Genomic DNA, 17,234 nt, shown 5'->3' with positions numbered 1-17,234 from the left:
CCTGAGCCGAAGGCAGCAGCTTAACCCACTGAGCCACCCAGGCGCCCCTCCCATTTGCTTTTGATGGAAAAAATAGACCAGTTCAATGTCTACTTTATCTTTCTGTGTAGGTTATTATGAGATTTTGTGGGCTATTTGTTTTAACGGAGTCAATTAACACAAAGTAACAAGAACTGTGCAACTGGGTGAAATCGTTGAAAACACAGATCCTGAGAACCACGAGTGCTTTCCTATAGGAAACACTGAAAACTCCTGGACTCAAACTTCAATTTATTTATTTATTTAAATATTTTTTATTTTTATTTTTTAATTAATTTTTTATTTTTAAAAAGATTTTGTTTATTTATTTGACAGACAGATCACAAGTAGGCAGAGAGGCAGGAAGACAGAGAGGGAGAAGCAGCTCTGCCGTTAGTATAATATTTTTGCTAAGGTACTCCTCACTCTTAAAATATTATTAGTTAATTTTTAAAAAGATTTTATTTATTTATTTGACACAGAGAGAGAGATCACAAGTAGGCAGAGAGGCAGGCAGACAGAGAGAGTGGGAAGCAGACTCCCTGCCGAGCAGAGAGCCCAATGCGGGCCTGGATCCCAGGTCCCTGAGATCATGACCTGAGCTGAAGGCAGAGGCTTTAACCCACTGAGCCACCCAGCCACCCATCAATCTTTAATTTAATATCTTCTAACTTGATTATCCTCTGATTGTCATAATTATCCCAGAATTTGATTATTTATAAAAATAGTAGTGAACAATTTTGAATACTTTCCTCTGAGTTAAACATTGCTGTTAGTGTTGCACATGCATTATTTTATTCTTTGTCACAATATCCATCATAGGTATGTTGGAAGATTAATAGCAATAACTTTACAGATGACCAAATTCAGTGTTAATAAGTAGCTTAAGTATACAGTTAGTATGTGGTGTTGTCTAACTCCAGAGGCCTGGGTTTTAATGACTAAGTCCTGTCCTTTCATATTCAATCCTGGCTTAACAGTTGCTTATAGGCTCCATACATGAATGTCTCCCTTTTTTGGTTCTAACACCTTAACTCAAAACCAATAGGATAATATAGACAGATTCAGACACTGTCACAGGTAAGGACCTTGTACATGTGGAGTCAGATAAATGCTTCCAAGTACCAAAATCATCTGGCAGGGTCCTGTGTCTCTCAGGATAGCCAACCCCGATTATGAAGACAGGAACTCTTTACTCACCTCTCCCAGGACTGAGACACGTGCCTGAAACTCACAGACCCAGCCAACAAAGACCACACTGAAAATCCAAATATCTTATACTTGCTCAGGATCCCCAGTGTATTTGATTCCTTAAGCACCCCAGAGGTTCATAGTTTTGCAAGTGCCTGAACAGCAAATAACTAAAAAGCACATTAACTTTATTTAGAAGGTTCTACTGGTTAAATGGAAAAAAAAAAAGAAGAAGAAGAAGAAGATGATTTTTAAAGTACTCATAATTATTGTGATATTTTGAGAAACTACTCTTTGCAAAACAGCTTCCTGGAAACTGTATTTGATTGTAAAAGTACTCTATGGAGTAGGTATTTTAATTTCAATCACAGACGAGAAAACAGATCCAAAGCATTTAATTAACTTTCCTTCCCAAGGCAAACTCAGAAGTAAATGCAGTCAGGATTTAAACTCAAGGCAGCCTGATTATAAAATTCAGTCTTTCCCCTATACCATGCATACGTCAGAGAAACATAATCTTTGAGTATCTATTCAGCTGTGACCATAAATTTTTAGAAGAGGACTTCTGCTCCTGAGTGTCAATACAGTAGATTTTGCAACAAATTTATTTTGTCTCCTATTTCATCATCTTTTTTTTTTTTAAAGATTTTATTTATTTACTTGAGAGAGAGACAGTGAGAGAGAGCATGAACGAGGCGAAGGTCAGAGAGAGAAGCAGACTCCCCATGGAGCTGGGAGTCCGATGCGGGACTCGATCCCGGGACTCCAGGATCATGACCTGAGCCGAAGGCAGTCGTCCAACCAACTGAGCCACCCAGGCGTCCCCTTATTTCATCATCTTATCACCCATTTTTTAAATGATAAGAAAGGTGTCATCTTGGCTACTGTCTCTAAAAGTGACCTGTCTACCAACAGTGTAAGAGGTTTCGCCCTCCTCCTCATCCTCACCAACATTTCTTGTTACCTGCCTTGTTAATTTTTGCCATTCTAACTGCTGTACGATTGTATTTCATCATTGTTTTGATTTGTATTTCCCTGATAGCTAGTGATGTTGAACATTTTTTTCAAGCTTCCATTAGCCATTTTGTGTCTTCTTTGAAGAATTGTCTGTTCATGTCTTCTACCCATTTTAGTAACTGGATTATTTGTTTATTTTGGGTGTTGAGTTTGAGAAGTTCTTTATAGATCTTGGACACCAGCCATTTATCTGTAGTGTCATTTGCAAGTATCTTCTCCCATTCTGTGGGTTGCCTCTTTGTTTTGTAGACTGTTCCCTTTAATGTATAGAAACTTTTTACCTTTCAAAAGTTCATTTTTGCTTTTGTTTCCCTTGACTTAGGAGACTTGCCTTGAAAGAAGTTATTGAGGCTGATGTCGAAGAGGTTACTGCTTATGTTCTCCTCTAGGGTTTTGATGAATTCCTGTCTCACATGGAGGTATTTCATCTATTTTGAGTTTATCCTTGTGTATGTTGTAGAAGCTGGTCCAGTTTCATTCTTCTGCATGTGGCTGTCAAGTTTTACCAGCACCATTTTAGGAAGAGACTGTCTTTTTTCCACTGGATATTTTTTCCCGATTTGTTAAAGATTAGTTGACCAGAGAGGTTTATAAGCAACTAATGAATCATTGAACACTACATCAAAAACTAAGGATGTACTATATGTAGGCTAACTGAACATAACTAAAAAAAATTTTAAAAAAGTGACCTGTGTAGTTTCTCCATTATTATCATAATAATATATACTGAATAATGAGTACTTATACTAGATATTTCTCAGGTACTTTGCTGAGTGCCTTAAAAGAATAATTTCATTTTAGCCTTCAAGACAATTTTGTAAAGTAAAAGTGATTATTACTCTCATTTTACAGATGAGCAATTTGAGATAGAGAAATAACTGTACATTTGTAAATTGTGAGAAGTCACTGAATTTGAGGTTTATAGAGCCAGGATTCAAAACCAGTTCTCCCATTGTGTATCATCTGTCCCCACACCTACACATCTCTTAGCGTTTACTATGTTCTTAAGGCTCTTCCAGGCACTATGGACAAGAAAGAGAACTAAGGCATGGGACCTGAATCCAAAAAAGGTATAGTTTATTGGGAGAAACCAAATATTTATAAACAAATGAGCACCACAGGTTGTAAAAGAATTATCTGCCATCCCTAATGGTGGGGGGAAGGCGAGTGGAGAGCTTGCTAGGGGCAATGAGGGAAGGGTTGTGTGTGTGTTTTGGGAGGTTTTACACAGAAGGGAGAAATAGATATCCTGCATGAAGAGGCACAGAGAGTTACCACATGTGAGGAAGTAATTTCTGGCAAAGAAAAATACAACAACAACAAAAAAACTATGACCAACAAGGCATAGAGGCAAGAGAAGAAATGGGTGGTAGAAAATCCATCTGAAGTCTGTCAGATCTGTGTGGAATATAGTGTGTCTTCATTGGAATGATGGTACATGAGATCATGCAGGACATTTGAAGCCAGAGTTGGAATATTTTCAAAGTTAATGGCTTAACCTAGACCAATATTAAAGTGCTGGAAGGGTGCCTGGGTGGCATAGTTGGTTAAGTGCCTGACTCTTGGTTTCAGTTTAGTCATTATCTCAAGGTAACGAGATTGAGCCCAAAGTCAGCTCTGTGCTCCCTGTGGAGTCTGCTTAGATTCTCTTTTTCTCCCCTTGCCCCTCCCACTACTCTCGTGTGTGTGTGTGTGTGTGTGTGTGTAGAATTTATTTATTCTAAAATAAACAAATAATTTAAGAAAATGGTTGAAATGTCAGGGACTATGGCAAAAATTCTGGAGGTGTTAGGGAGGTGATTAGCACTGCCTTAATTAATATGTGCCCCATGTCTAAATAATGAATACCTAGACACTTCACTTATAATTGAAACTCAGAAAAATGAGAGGGCAAGCCATCTAAAGATGGAAGTCATGAGTGGGGCTTAAAAAACAAAACAGTGGGCATGATTAAGTCTAAAGTTAGTGCCTCTGGCTCTATATTCTGTGTTCTTTCTACCATGACAAGTTTGTTCTAATCATTCTCCCTCCGTGACAAAACTCCTCCATCTTTTTAGGCATTTTTGCTGTTAGTCATATCTTGTAGAGAAGGGGCAAAAGACTCTTGACTTCCTGAACCTCATTCCCTGTCATACCTAGTCCACCCACCCGTAAAGATGGTTGGTACCCAAGCAGAGGCATCATAGGTGGAAAAGGGAGAGCTTTACAGTGCAGTGGGATATTTTTCCTGCAGGGCACCTTTTGGCTAGGGATGCCTACATGTCCCCACATGAAATCTGCACACACACATACACACACTCACTTCATTTATAGCCCAAAGAGTGTTCACTTGTGAGGTATTAGCCCTTGTTACTCATTCTGCTTAGAATATTCTTTTATCTCCTCTAGTTGTTCAAAATATATCACCTTCTCAGAAAGGTCTTACCTGATCACCCTCTTCAAAATTGAACCCTATTCACTACCATAGCACTTTCTATCCCCTACCTTGCTTTATTCTCCAGAGAACTTACAACCTGGGTTACCATATGATCTATTATTTTATTTTCTGTCTTCTCCCACTAGCATGTGAACACAAGAAGGGCATGTTCTATGACTTGTTTTGTTCACTGCTTGATGCCAGTGCTTGAAACAGTATCTGCCAGAGTAAGCATGAATAATACTTGTTGAATGGATGAATAGATGGACTGCCCTAATTCTCCAGAGGCTGGTCAATTAAATTCACATTCTGGTCTGCTGAATGATGGCACTGGCAAGACATCTTTGTTATTCCACATTACTTGCAGTAACAGAAATCTGAGTTTTCTGTGCTAGTCACAGGCATGCACAAGAAAAACTAAGGGCAAATCGTCAAAGAATACAGTGTGACCACTGAAATACACGCACTAATTGGATTTCAAAATAGAGTATATTTGTGAATTGTTCCATTTGAACAGCAAATTCTTTCATGTTGAAGAGCCATGAGGAGCAATATCTTTGAACTGGCAAGTGGCCAGGATTGGAGGGTAGTCAAAGCGTAGAAGCACTGGGCCTTCATGCTGAGGACAAGGATTCAAGTTTGACCTCAGTGCTTACAGCTGTTGGAAAACCTTTAACAAGTTACTGAGTTATGTTAAACCTTGTAAAACAAGAATAATAATTGTAACTACTAGATAGGGCTGTTGTAAAGATTGAAGGATATATTAAAAAAAGATTAGATAATATTATATTTTTAAACTAGTATTGGGAACTGGACACATGACAGATGGATATGATATCAGTGGCTTCCTAATTCCAAGAACACAAATTTCCCCTGCCAGAGAGCTTAAGCTGTAGCTTCTTGCGTCTTGTCCCTACCCTTTGAGATTAAAATGTAGATAGTTTCAAGCAAGGAACTCTTATTAGAATGCCAGTATTACAACTTATTAGGACTGTTTTTAGAATGACAGCAGTCCTACTTTACAACAGTGTGGAGATTAAATTACTAATGTACATTTGCATACAGGTATTTTGCAGAAGAGTATATTTTGAGAAGCAATATGGACTCTTCGGCATGAGATTCAGGGTCAGACAGACCTGAGATGAAGTCTGATCCCAGCTCTTTATAAACAGGTCAACTTTGAACACTTAATTACTCTTCCTGAGAATCAACTTCCTCATGTGTGTCATCATGCACTTCTTGTCTGAAATAACACAGTTCTGTAAGATTGTGGGGATATTTACTAGACACAATGTATCTTTAAGAAGGTGTGGTGGGTATTTGACAACTATTACATGTTGAAAACTAAATATTTTCTTGGTTATTAATGTCATATGATCCTGAAGTCTACAATGTTTATATTACACAAAAGAGTGAAGACAATAAAACTGATGACAACATAGTCCCTTTTTCCTTTGTTTTTTTCCCTGCTAGTGAAGCATACTGTCTTTGGGCGCTGGCCTCTCTTGATGACTCTGATTGTCTGTCTTCTGTTGACTTTATTTCTCTGTCTTATATACCACTGCTTTAAGAATACCTATGGATGTTTTGAGGTCATTGGTGTCTTTGGGAACCTGAGCTCTGCAGATCTTGAAAATACTCAAATCTACAACACAAACATGCACAACAAAACAGTGCACATATTTCCATTGTGTTTCCTTGCAGACTGAAACATGGATGCTAGGTCACAGGTTCAAGTGTTACTTTAAGAAAGGAATTCTCTGCTAACCAATGTTATCCAGAGCCTATGGCAACCTGCCAGTGATGATAAGTTGTTGTCTTAACATTCTTTTTAAACATGTCTTCTGAGACAAACCATAAGAGATTCTTTATCATCAGAAAAAAATTGAGAGTAGCTGGAGGGGAGGTGGGTAGGTAGATGGGGTAACTCGGTGATGGGTGTTAAGGAGGGCAAGCGATGTAATGAGCCCTGGGTAGTAAATGCAACAGAGGAATCACGGAACTTTACCTCTGAAACTAAGAATACACTAGAAGTTATTTCATTGAATTTGAATAACAAAATGAAGCTTCTTAATAAAGACAAGAAAATAAATGTGTCTTCTGTCTTCCCAACTCCTGGGACAAACATACATTTAAAAGAAATTACACTTCTCATGATTTAATTTGAACCTGAGTCTAGAGAGCTTTCAAAGTCTGCCTCAGAGCTCTTGAGGTCATCACAAAGACTTACTTTTTTTTTTTTATAATTTTTTATTTTTTATAAGCATATATTTTTATCCCCAGGGGTATAGGTCTGTGAATCACCAGGTTTACACACTTCACAGCACTCACCAAAGCACATACCCTCCCCAATGTCCATAATCCCACCCCCTTCTCCCAAACCCCCTCCCCCCAGCAACCCTCAGTTTGTTTTGTGAGATTAAGAGTCACTTATGGTTTGTCTCCCTCCCAATCCCATCTTGTTTCATTGATTCTTCTCCTACCCACTTAAGCCCCCATGTTGCATCACCACTTCCTCATATCAGGGAGATCATATGATAGTTGTCTTTCTCCGCTTGACTTACTTAACTAAGCATGATACGCTCTAGTTCCATCCATGTTGTCGCAAATGGCAAGATTTCATTTCTTTTGATGGCTGCATAGTATTCCATTGTGTATATATACCATGATCAAGACTTACTTTTTTGTGTGTCAGTTTTATAGTTTCATTTTCTGTTCCTTCCCTTACTGCAAATTGCCCTTACCACTAATAGGAGAAAAAGCTACATTGTGTTTTTTTTCCTCCCAGCTGTCTCAGAAACTGCTATAAGATATGGGTAGGACCTGAAAATGAGGCTTTGGGCCTCCTGCTGCATAACAGAATGTAGAAGGCTATTGAGTTTTCCTGGGATAAAACCAAATTTCTATGACACTGGTAACACCCAGACCCCACAACCTACCAATATTTATGGCAAGACCACATTCCAACATTCTAATATTCAAGTCAGCTAGTTCCAGAATCTTCTATAATAGTAGATCCTGTCAGCTAGTTTAAATTTTCAAGTCAGCTAGTTCTAGAATCCCAAGGATTTTGTAACAATCCCAAGTGTTTTATACCCATGGAATTCCTCATGGTTTTGTAGCTTGGGGGAATAGCAAACGAGGCAATTAAACAAAGGTATACATTGGCAAAATCAGGTCAACCTTATTTAAGAAAGACTTGGAAAGGTTTTGTTTAGAGACTGTGATTCCCCAATGATAGGTGTATTTAACTGTAATTTCCCTTTGCATTCTATATTGAGTTTTGCTGAATTTATCTATTTCGATCATCTGATCTATTGTCTGTCTATCTATCATCTCTCCATCCACATAAAATACAATCGCCTACTGATAAGCACATAGATACTGTTTTTGTAAGCATCAAGAGTTAGGTTCCCCAGAAAATGAAAGACAGACCTAGCTTTCTTGATATGAGGAAAGTCGTTTTAGGTCCCTGGCCATCTTGTGAAAGAATTTAAGAACAGTCATTATCAGGCCAGGATATAATCTAATCATATCTGGGACCATAAATCAGTGGAAAAACTCCTAGTGCTGATTCAAGAGGGAAGATCGCCCTGTTGTATTGAGTTATCTTTGCAGGATCTCAAACCCTCTGAGCACTCAGAAGCTGGAGTTGCTGGGGACAGAGAATTGATGATGCTGATCTTTGCTGGCTCTTGTGACTTTGACCTGGACTTGTCACCTTAAGATTGTCAGCTGCCCCGGGGTGCCTGGGAGGCTCAGTGGGTTAAGGCCTCTGCCTTCGGCTCGAGTCATGATCCCAGGGTCCTGGGATCGAGCCCCGCATCGGGCTGTCTGCTCCGCGGAGAGCCTGCTTCCTCCTCTTTCTTTCTCTGCCTACTTGTGATCTCTGTCTGTCAAATAAATAAATAAAATCTTAAAAAAAAAAAAAGATTGTCAGCTGCCCCAATTCCATGTTAAATTCTCCACCGGGCAAACCCCTTCCTGAAGATGCATGCACCCTTGGCTTAAATCTTCTCCATCTCTGTTGTTCAGGATGACTCTGCGTTGGGAAAATTCCTGGTGCTCTCCTTTACTTGTTGAGAATAAAATCTTTCCTTTTGCTACTTTTTGGCTTGGTTGTGTCCTTTGGCTTCACACCCACCAAGAGGCTGATCCAATTTTGGTTAACAATATCTCTGTAGGGTACAAAGATATCTACCTTCTGCCATTCCATGTGGACTGCCATGCTTTGCCATTCTTCTTTCTGATCCAGGACACCATCTTGTATGAACTGTTTCAGTTAATTTGGCCATTGGAGGAGGAGCTAAAAGGAGAAAAAAAATTACGATTTAGAATATGTGCTCCCAGACTCTGTTTCTTCACAGCCAACCAAGGTCACATTAATCCCTAGACCAATGTCACAGCTTTTAACCCCTTTTTCTCATCACAAAATCTCTCTCCTTCTCTCTTATGGGTTCTGATAACTGCTATTTCCCCTTCTCCCTTCAACCCACATGTACAGTGAGATCTTCTGTCAAAGGACCGGTCTGTCCTTTGTGGCTTTTCTGTACTCTCTTCACATCTTTATAATAATCCCTTTATTAATTACTCTTCATTGTGAGTGGACCATCTGTTTCTTGACAGGGCTCTGACTTATGGGATAATTAATATTAGGAGTAGCCTAGAATGTAACCCTGGGATTAGTTTGCTCACATATTTAAGGAATGTGAAGATATATGATGTGCTAGGGAAATGGAACACCAGTAAGCCGCGGGTGCAATAACATCATGAAAATTTCAATCGTCACAAGTATTGTCACAGCTTGAAGTGTATTTGAAGAGCAAAGAACTGAAAAGTTAACTGGTTATAGCATTCATCACGATCACAATAATATTGGTTGGAAAAATCATGGGTTCTTCTGAACTGAAAATGAGGTTTTTAACTGGTAACATGAAGGGCACTTGGAAAACCTCAACTGTAGGTTTGAAGGAGTTTTCCATCTCAGTTAGTCCTTTAGGAAAGACAAGGTTGAGGTCCAAGCTGCGACTTGATTGTGAGGACTGCAGAGAAGCACTACTTCCTGAAATTGACCCTTGAACAACACATGGTTGAACTGCGTGGGTCTACATACATTGGATGTTTTTCAATAGATACGGAATAATGCTATGAATGAAATGTATGTTCTCGCGACTTTCTCATAACCTTTTTTTCTCTAGCTTTATTGGAAAAACACAATATGGAATACATAGAACATCCAAAATATATGTCAGTCTATTATTTCTGTTATCAGTAAGGCTCTGGTCAACCATAGGCCATTGATAGGTAAGTTTGGGTGAGTCAGAAATCAAATGCTGATTTTCGAATTGTGTGTGGCTCAGTTGTCCTAACCCCTACCTACATTTTTTGAGGGTCAATTTTAAATGCTAAACATTGCCAGAGATTTTGTGATAATCTAAAATAATTGATGGAGGAAAGAACCGGGACCATAAGGCAGTGGGATAGCGATACTGGCAGACAAGGACAGAGCCGAAAATAGAAATCCTTGTGTGATGAGTCAGTCCCTAACTTCCATCACTTGAGGGAAATAGCTTTTTCCTTGACAAGTTTTCTAATGATCACACTTAAGAAGTTGACTTATGAGCTCATGCAATTCTCACCACCCAACCTCACTATACTATACCATAGAGAAAGTTAAATATCATCAGCGCAGATGAAGAAATCAAAGACTTTCTCCTACAGGAAATATATACTAAGAAATATATACAATTTTACCAATCTGTATTGGCATGAATCTGGGAAACATGTATGAGATTTGGTTCTAAAAATAATAAACCAAGTAGAATGAAATGCAGGGATTGATTGAGCCAAATTTACCATCATAGGCACAACTAGGAAAGATTCCGGAACTCACTGTGTTTCCTCAAGAACTCTAGGAATTTGTACTATAATTAAAGCCTCACTAGGATTGATTTTTTTGAACTGCTTACTCACCGAAGACAAAACATTCCCAATACAGTGATGATAAAATATGTGGTTAACATCAATACCATAGGATAAATTAATTTCTTCCTGAAGTCTGATTCAGTGTGCTACATTCCTCACATTACTTATATATTTATTTATAATCTTTCATGTTTTTTTTTTTTTTAAGATTTTATTTATTTATTTGACAGAGAGAAATCACAAGTAGTCGGAGAGGCAGGCAGAGAGAGAGAGACACGGAAGCAGGCTCCCTGCTGAGCAGAGAGCCCGATGCGGGACTCGATCCCAGGACCCTGAGATCATGACCTGAGCCGAAGGCAGCGGCTTAACCCACTGAGCCACCCAGGCGCCCAATCTTTCATGTTTTAATGAAGTTATTTAGATCTTTCCTCAACTTGAGGTAAGTTTACAAGATAAAAATGAGCAAAAAATATCTCTTAGGCTGAAAGTGGCTTCTTATTTGGAAAAAAAAAAAAGTTTTCCTTATGTAAATAAAACAGAAACAACATGTCTTATGGTCAGGTTTCCTTTCTTATTATTAAGCTTTCAATGTCAATATGACTTTTCAAGCAGAAAATTTTTTTTTCCCCCAAGGTGGTATCTCCTTCTAAAATTATTTTTTCAAGTCTCAGGCAACATTAAATAACCCATTTCATGTTATTACTGTGATATTAATTTAATACACGAGAATTATTCAGAAAGAATTTAATATTGTAATTTTGTTATTTTTATTAGTAAGTGTACTCAATCTTCATTTGTTAAATCAGAGCTTGAGTCTGCATGGTTAACTATTCATTTGAGCTCTGTTGTCTAAGTCAGAATTTCAGAACTACCTTGTCTCAACTTGGTTATTCTGTGTGATATCTGTTACTGATTATTATTAAAAAGTATTAATCAGCACTGATTATTTCTTTCTAATCTTTTTACAGCTCTTAATTTAACTGGCACTAGTTGGAAAACACAGTTATTTATATTTATTATTTATTGCTTATTTTGGTAAAACATGGATGTATCAGTATTTATTTAAAATTTTCTGTATTTGTCTATATGAGCTACTTATTTACTAATATTGCTACCTTTGAAAATCCAGTCAAAATGAAATAACCTATTATATTTCCCTTGCTTTCATTTTTATCACCACCTTCTTATATTCTCTACATACACTTGTCTTCTTTTGAGACTCTTGGACTCCTTAGCTTTCATTGGTTCACCATATTGCAATAAAAACCATACTGTTTTGGTTATTATCATGATTTTTCTTTGATACCCAGAGTGCCACAATACGAACATCACAGGACCCTTTAAGTTTTACCTTTTGTTCCTCTTACGATTTGTAGAATCCCATGTTTTCTAGACATAACAGAGTATTTCAAGCATATGCTGTTTATTTTCTCACTGTAAAACAGTGACTGAATTATCCTCTAAGAAACACTGATTCCTTGGGTGCCTCCATGGCTCAGTCCATTAAGTGTCTGCCTTTGGCTCAGGTCCTGTTCCCAGGATCCTGATAGAGAGCCTAGCATTGAGCTCCCTGCTCAGCAAGGAATCTACTTTCTCCCTCTCCCAACGTCCATGCACCCACTCTCCCCAGCTTGTGCTCTTTCTTTCTCCAATAAATAAATAAAATCTCAAAAAAAATTACTGATTCTTAGTTGGACAGTAGTATTATGGATATAAATTTAGGTATAAAGTGTAAAAAAATCATGCAAAATATCAGGTATCTCTCTGAGTATAGAGAGTGGTGGAATGAATTTGTCTCTATACTGTTAATGAACAGTAAGTAGTGGACTGACTTTCTGAACAGGGGGAATAAAACTGGAAAGTTAGTGAAAAGGAAGTCTGAGAGAGGTATACAGATGGAACTCTTGAAAAGGACAGTGAAGATACTCGCACTCCATCACAAATGCCCACCAGAAGGCACTGAGTGCAGAAAAGAATCTGCACTGAGAATGTTGGTGAGCCTCTTACCCTATATTTTCTTCTAGTAGCTTTACAGTTTCAGTTCTTACATTTAAGTTTTAAACCCATTCTGAGTTGATGTTTGTATATGGTGTGTGATAAAAGTCCAATTTCATCCTTCTGTGTATGATCTCTAGTTTTCTCAACATCTACTGAAGAGACTGTTTTTCCCCATTGTTTGTTTTTGGTACCTTTGTTGAAGACCTGTTGATCATGTATATGTAGGTTTATTCTGGGCTCATGTATATGTCTGTTTTTATTCCAGTACCGTAATCTTTAATTACTATATTCTATAATCTATTATCACATCAGAAAGTGTGATGCCACCGACTTTGTTCTTCTTGCTCAAGATATTTTTTGGTTACTTCTGGTCTTTTGTGGTTCCATATGCATTAAAAACTTTTTTTATTATTTCTGAGAAAAATGACATTGGTATTTTGATAAGGATTACATTGAATTGATAGATTGCTTTGGGTAGTATGGGCCTTTTAAAGTCGTATGGACGTTTTAACAATCTTATTCTTTCTGACGATAAACTCTGGATATTGTTTCATTTACTGTCTTCTTCACTGTCATCAATGTGTTTTATTTTTTAGTGTACAGATCTCACCTCCTTGGTTAAATTTATTCCTAAGTATCTTATTCATTTTGAAGCTATAGTAAATGGGATTGTTTTCTTAATTTCCCTTTCAGATAGCCCATTGTTAGTGTATAGAGATGCAACTGATTGTTTATTGATTTTTAAAATTTTTTAAAAATTTATTTGAGAAAAGAGGGTTAAAGAGAAAATGAGATAGAGAGAGAGTGCATGAGAGGGGAGAGTTCAGTGGAAGAAGCAGACTCCCCCTGAGCAGGCAGCCTGATGGGGGACTTGATTTGGGGACTCTAAGATCATGACCTGAGCTGAAGGCAGTTGCTTAACCAACTGAGCCACCCAGGTGCCCTGTATATTGATTTTTTTTATCCTGGAGTGCTATTGAATTTTGTTGTTGTTGTTGTTAGTCCTAACGAGTTTTGATTGGAGTCTTTTGGGTTTTCTATATTATTTTTATATAGTTATTTTCTATATGATTTTGTATATGACTTCTATATGATTCTGTATGATTTTCTATATGATTTCTGTATGTTGATTATGTCATCATGTCATTAGTAGGATCCCATATGGCTTCAAAAAACTTCCAGAATTTTTTTATTTTTATTTTTTAATTTAAATTCAATTAGACAACTTATAGTACATCATTAGCTTCAGATGTAGAGCTCAATAATTCACCAGTTGTGTATAGCACAGTGCCCATTACATCATGTACCTTCTTTAATGCCCGTCACCCAACTATCCCATTCCTCCCACCCTCCCTGCCCTCCAGCAACCCTCAGTTTGTTTCCTATAGTTAAGAGTCTCTCAGTTTGTTTCCCTCTCTGATGACTTCCTATTCAGTTTTCCATCACTTCCCCTATGATCCTATGCATTGTTTCTTCCAGATATGAATGAAACCATATGATAGTTGTCTTTCTCAGACTGACTGACTTTGTTCAGCATAATACCCTCCAGTTCCATCTGCATCGATGTAAATGATAAATATTCATCCTTTCTTATGGATGAATAATATTCCATTTTATTTATGAACCACATCTTCTTTATTCATTCATCTGTCAACGGACATCTTGGCTCTTTCCATACATTGACTCTTGTGGATACTGCTGCTACAAACACTGGGGTGCATGTTCCCCTTTAGATCATTACATTTGTATCTTTGGGGTAAATCTCTAGTAGTGTAATTACTGGGTGGTCAGGCTCCCAGAATTTTTAATAGGTCTTTCTGCTGACCCTGGCCTAAGACAATTAATGTATTAATGTGGAATTATTGAGAATGTGAGAAAACTTTGAGTGTTTTCTGTTTCACTTACAAATTATTGGAACCTAGGAAAGTGATTGCTCCTTCTGGATTTCAGGCTAGTGGCATCCTCTCTGTTTCCCAGAATTTGAGGCTCAAATGTTGGAATACAATAGGGAAAATGTAGAAGTAACAATATGGGACTCCCTAAGAGGTTGAGTATTTTGAGGTTTGTTTTGGGTAGATCCACAAGTGTATTTTTACTGTATTTCCAGTCCATATACACTATGGAGTATTATGCCTCCATCAGAAAGGACAAATATCCAACTTTTGTAGCAACATGGACAGGACTGGAAGAGATTATGCTGAGTGAAATAAGTCAAGCGGAGAGAGTCAATTATCATATGGTTTCACTTATTTGTGGAGCATAACAAAAAGCATGGAGGACATGGGGAGTTAGAGAGAAGGGGGTTGGGGTAAATTGGAAGGGGAGGTGAATCACTAGAGACTATGGACTCTGAAAAACAATCTGAGGGGTTTGAAGTGGCGGGGGGGTGGGAGGTCGGGGTACCAGGTGGTGGGTATTATAGAGGGCACAGATTGCATGGAGCACTGGGTGTGGTGAAAAAATAATGATACTGCTATGCTGAAAATAAATAAATTAAAAAAAAAAACAACATAAAAAAATTGGAAAATCAGGCTTTAAGGGCTCACTTGGGGAGCTTTTAAAAATACTTATGCCAGAGTCCTATCATCAAGAACTGTAATTTAATTGATTCAAGATAAGTCTGGGCATTGATATTAAAACTGAACTACAACCATTCAGGATTTGAGAATTACCAGATTAAGTGATCATTATGTGGAGGCATGAATTGATTATGTGGCTCTTTGTACATTGGAAGGACGTAATTGATATTAACTTTTACTTCCCTCTCTTTCTCTCTTCCGTCCTTATTTTCTTTCTCTTTTTCTTCATTTCCTCACTTTAGTTTTATAACAAGGAAATCATGTAGGTGTCTAGGTATTTTTATGTCCATTTTACAGATGAATTAGCTGAGGCTCATGAAAATGAAGTGGTATGTTTGAGGTCACATCTGGGAAGTCCCCGTGCTGGTCATTCTGTGTCCTTATAAAGTTTGTGTTTTGTTACTATGCAATAGTAGATGGTTCCAGGGTTTGCTATGATCAGAGAGAGGAGAATGTTGGGTTGAAATTTGCTCTGTGGATAGTTGAGAGTATAATAGCAACATGATCATCGCTAAGTTCTAGTAGATTCCAGGAAATGGCACTATGTTTGGTCTCTGCACCATGCATTTTAGGTTTTGCTGTTATGATGAATGCACTCCTGTTCATGATTTCCAGTATTAGGCAATTCTGAATGATGAGGATGCTCCAGTCACTTGGAAGGGTCACTTTAACCATGATACAGGTCCACACGCAGGCAAGGAGAAGAACAACCAACAAAAGCCTCAACGAGGAATCCCTCAGAATAAATAATTAAGTTTTAATTACTGATCTGGGAAATTATCCCACAAGAATCTAAAGTTCAGGCTAAGGTCCTAAAGTGAGAAAACTCAGATGACTTAGGGATTGCACTATGTATGTATTAATTATCTTTATGTTTTGTCTATAAAAGGACTGAGTTGGAGTACAGCACTATCTCATCTGGGGTTACCATAAAAAGAGATTTGCTTTTATCTCCAAGGAATTGTGGTTTTTGCACATGGATATCATGTCAGCTGTCTTTCATGGGGTTTTGTGTACATGAGTCTGTGGTGAGGACAGGTATAATTTCTATACATTGCTTATGGCCTTAGGGTATGTTTTATCTTCTGTGTTTATGATTGCAATTGCTTACTGAGATGTAAAAAAGTAATAAAATAGAACTATTACTTATTTAAATAAAGGACTTTAGAATTAGGCAGACTTGAAGTACAAATTATGGTTCCGCTAACTACTCTGAGAACTCTGTATAGCTTCTCTGATCTTCAATTTTCTCATCATTAAAATGGATGTAACTATATTTTGGAGTTGTAAAGATGCAATTTAGTATTAGCATATACCTAATATACCTAAATATACATAGTATACCTAAAAATGTCATGTAGTAGAGAATTATAATATGCAGCAATTAATACCATTTTCTTTTTTGTTTTTTGCTTTTTTTTCTTTCCCATAGAGAAAGCTTATTTTGCAGGTGGGTTGGAGGGATGATCTAGTTGCCTCCACTGAACATCACAATTTGTTAACTTGTGTTATGATATTTACAGTCATGGCATTTTTAAAAGATTTTATTTATTCATTTGAGAGAGAAAGAGAGAGACAGAGAGAGCATAAGTAGGGGGAGAGGAAGGGAGGGCTGCCTACCGAGCAGGGAGCCTGAGGCATGACTTGATCCCAAGACCCTAGGATCATGACCTGAGCCAAAGGCAGATGCCTAACCATCTGAGGCACCCAGGCATCCCAACTGTCATGGCATTCTTGCCAGTGTGCAGAGTTGGACCCCTCTCAGAGCATGGCCTCCAGGGGACCCTGCTTTTATATTTTCTTCCTTCTTCATGCTGCATCAAAACCAAATCTGCCTTATTTGTTTAAAAGGTTTTGTGAAACTAATTCACAAATTATCATCTGGTAAATTATCATCTACAGCACAATTTGTAAACATTGTAAGTGGTGTTTTTACCAAAAAAATCATTTGTTTTCCTAGGATAATTTTCAAAACTCAGTAATGGATTCATAGGAAAAGACTTCCTGGTAGGTTTTCCTGATGGTTTTCTTTAATGAGGTAGGAAATAGGATTACAATGCCATCTTTAGTCTTCTTAATTTTTCAAATTC

Source organism: Mustela putorius, unplaced genomic scaffold, assembly GCF_011764305.1.
Source record: "Mustela putorius furo isolate JIRA1106 unplaced genomic scaffold, ASM1176430v1.1 tig00000127_pilon_pilon_pilon, whole genome shotgun sequence".
NCBI classification, from domain to species: domain Eukaryota; kingdom Metazoa; phylum Chordata; class Mammalia; order Carnivora; family Mustelidae; genus Mustela; species Mustela putorius.
The sequence above is the reverse complement of the archived record's forward strand: the minus strand, read 5'-3'. Positions refer to the sequence as shown.